Below are 3,067 nucleotides of genomic sequence, written 5' to 3'. Positions count from 1 at the left end.
GTATTGGGCACGTAACTCACATCTCCGAGTCTCATTTTCCTCATCTACAAAGCTGAGAAAGGTTGGATTAGGAGAGCACTGAGGTTGGTTACCTTTGGTTGAACACCTGGGCTATGTAAGAACTGGGCCAAGTGCTGTGGAGAGGGGACCCAAGAGTGTGCAGAGGGGAAGTCCCTACCCAACACCATCTTTTATTTGATTGGTTGTGTGTTTAGCTCATGTAAGAGCTGGTTCCTGCCTCAAACTGAAGCTTCATAAGAGAAGAAAAGAAGTGCTATGGGGGTCGAAGGAAGGAGAGATCCAGTTCCTTTGCACTCTGAGTACCCTGCCTGGGCATCATGGCGACACGTGGTTATTTCCTGGACAAGCCTGCTTTTCCGGATAGAGCAGTTCTTTTACAGCTGCCATCCTCCAGAGAGCAAAACGATGCCGCTGAAAATACAACCACAAAACCTGCAAACGAGGAACAAAAGGCAACTTAATAAAAAGGTTGGGAATTCTTAAGTAAAAGTCAGAGGGAATAAATAGGACAGAAAAAAGAAGCGGTGGGGGTGGGCAGAAGCCAGAAGCAGACTCTAAAAACAGCAGAGGAGGTAGTGAGGGACATTTTGTGGAGCAGGAGCAGACATGAGGCAATGGCCCAGCAGTCAGCTGGGGCCCTGTCTCCCAGCCTCCAGTGAACTTCTCTGAGATCCTGAAGGCAAGTGACAGGAGAAGGAAGTGGGCGTCTTGGGCTCAGTCCCCAGACGCTGCTGCTGAGGGAAACCCAGGCAGGGGGAGATGCCTGGGTGGGTGGGTGGGTGGGTAGGGGGAGGTGCAAGGGGACCACCAGCCTTCCAAACTCAGCCATTCTCCAGGTGCTACCCAGGGGAAACAGCCTCCCTTGTCATCAGCTCTGATGTGGCATTCTAATTTTTAAAAGACTTTAAAATACTATTTTTACCCAGAGCACATTTTTTTCTTCCAAAGGAACAAAAGGATCACATCCCACATGCTCCTCAAGCTGGCAGCCCTGAGAAAAGGCAGGGCTCAGATTTATATACCGAGGGTGCTGTACCCCCACGTTCCCACCCCCCCTCATCCCCACCAAATGACACTGAAAGGAAAGCCATGGGCTTGGTACTGTCACGTCTCCTGAAAAACATGAGCAAAACTAGCACAAAATGATGACTGATGGGGCTTGACAGCTAATGTGATTGTCAGTGGTAGTTTGGGCCATTAACTATTAGTGTCATAGCTCTCAGATTGGAAGGGGCTTTCTCTCTCTGTCCCTCTCTGTCTCTTTCTCTCTCTCTCTCTCTCTCTCACACACACACACACACACACACACACACGCGCACGCACAGCCTTAATCTGATTTATTTCACCACAAAAATATTCTGTTCTACTCTTTCATATTTCATATTTTCAAGGTCCCTTATAATTTGTGAGGCAGCTAATTAAGTATTAGTAGGGCATTCGGCAGTTTAGGAAAGGCTGAAACTTCCACTCACTGTTTTTACTTGTCTTTCTTTTCCTCCAAATAGCAAACACTTAAGGATCTTATTCAAAAACATCAATATGGCATTTTCCTTGTCCACTCATGTGACTAGGTTAGCGGTTAATTGTGGAAGTACTTATCTGTCGTGTGTGCACATGTGCATGTGCATGTGTGTGTGAGAGAGGGAGAGAGAGAGGGAGAGAGAAACAGAGAGAGAGTATATATATATGGTTTTTTAAGAAAAAATTCAAACGACAGTTTGCCGTCTGTCTTAACTTTCTGAATTTCTCTTAAAATGGAAAATAGTAAGAGTATTACTCATACATTCATTTTAAAAGTGGAAGGCAAAGAGGGAACCAGAGACCAAGAACAAACCAGTACTGGAATGATTCTCTTGAGCCTTTGAACTCTGGGTGAAGACTTGCTGTCCTCCATGGGACCTGCATTTGGGGCACCACGGGGGGCCCGCTCTGGCCTCACTGCCCAACTCCAACCCCACCCTGAGCCTCTGCTCACCCGGGGGGTGGTGGTGAATGGTGCCTGGCTGGAACCTCCTACACAACCAATAGGGCATCTTGGCTCTGTGCAGGGTGCTCCCGACACCTGCTTCCTGCACCCTGAGAGGTCTTCCCAAAGTCACAGGAGCCTGAGGCTGTGGGGAAAGCAGAGCCACAGCCCTCTGCTGAAGGTCACCCTCCCCGTTACCTATTTCCTCCTGGCACCATCGCTGATGCCCTGGAAATAGCCTTGTCCCTCAGAGGCTGTGGGCCAGGTGGAAAGGGCCTGGATGACCTTCTGAGACTTCCTGCCCCCCCAATACACACAACATTTAAGAAACAGAGACAAAAGAAAGGCACCGAAAATGCATGAAAAACAAAGTAGTACAAATATGGCTTAAGGAAAACCCATTGTTATCAGATGTTTCTGAAAGGAAACAGGAATCCAGGTAATGGTCCTTGGAGCAGGCATCTGATAACATCTTTGTACAGAGAGGCCAGTCTACCTTCAAGAAGGATATTAAATAGATCCGTCAGCCTCAGGCCAAGTAGGTTTGCGAAACAAACTGCCAACTAATAGCCCAAAAGATAAAACACCACTCAGGGAAGAGTTGCCAAAAGGCTGGCATTTTAAAAGTGGGTGTTTACTTTAGGAAAGAGAAAACGAAGTGAAAAGATCAAGTACTGGGCAGGAAATACTCTCCTCCCAGGCGCCAGCCCAAGTCGGATTCTGCACTGAGGCTCTGCCTCTTAGGGCTGAAATCCTACCATATCACTCGCTTTACCAGAAAAATCTCAACTTCTTCTTCAAATGTCTGGGTTTTAAAGGGTTAATCCACTCTTCAGTGTTTTTATTTTACATGAAATAAGGTCCAGGTTTTTTTCTTTTTTTAAGTTGGACTAACTTTCCAAACACGTAATGAGCATCCAGAAAGTCTGTATATTACTATAAAATAATATGATTTAAAGCAATACCTCCTAGGAATATGCCGAGCCCATACATCTGAGGTGCTGGCTTATTTGTTGTTTGTTCACAGCCAAAGACAGAATATGAAGCTAGATAGAGTTCAATCTCAAGTTCATCAGCACT

Source organism: Rhinolophus hipposideros (assembly GCF_964194185.1).
Source record: "Rhinolophus hipposideros genome assembly, chromosome: 4".
NCBI lineage: Eukaryota > Metazoa > Chordata > Mammalia > Chiroptera > Rhinolophidae > Rhinolophus > Rhinolophus hipposideros.
This window is presented reverse-complemented; position numbering follows the sequence as displayed.